The sequence below is a fragment of the Hippocampus bargibanti genome, linkage group LG04 (genome assembly GCF_051943395.1).
Source record: "Hippocampus bargibanti isolate YZ-2025 linkage group LG04, ASM5194339v1, whole genome shotgun sequence".
Taxonomy (NCBI): Eukaryota; Metazoa; Chordata; class Actinopteri; order Syngnathiformes; family Syngnathidae; genus Hippocampus; species Hippocampus bargibanti.
This window is the reverse complement of record NC_142737.1, coordinates 21,534,404-21,535,038: the sequence shown is the minus strand read 5'-3', so window position 1 is coordinate 21,535,038 and position 635 is coordinate 21,534,404.

Genomic DNA, 635 nt, shown 5'->3' with positions numbered 1-635 from the left:
CCTCTTTTTTTAACAGAGGATCTTGATGAGTGGGGGAGGTGGGAGTAGAGCTGTCGTCAATGGCCCAGCCCTCGGAAGGAGCAATTAGTGCAGTAACAGGCCTCCCGATCAGCCGATAATGCTCCTGGTCCGTCTGGAGAGCCCAGGCCTCAGCATCCTATCATTTGACAGCACAGGACACTGATTGAATTAGGAAGCCATTTGCTCAATGTTCCGGCAAAGAATAACTGTGCGGCAGCAAGGCTTTAGGTCTTCAGTCAATATCATCTCCTTGGCTCTACTGTATAAACAGGTCTCCCTGCTGACAGGACATACTCTGTGTACTCTTCACGGATAAATCCATGTTTTTTTAATTAGATTTATGAGTAAGGTTTGTTTCATGGGTCTTATATTATACTAGTGTGGGTCTGAGGAGCAGGTGCACAGGAGGCATAACTACCATTAGGATAAATCCCAGGGGCGTAAAATCCTTGTGGTCGGTTTTGTCTTTGGCTCCTCCTCGACTGGGAGTTAAAAGGCTGAAGGTTGCACCAGCCAACTTCGAGGCGAGGAGAGTAACAGCCTGCCCTGTGAACAGCGCTGGTCCACATCAATATCAAGGTGAGATTTTTAATTTGAAGCTAAGATACTAATGA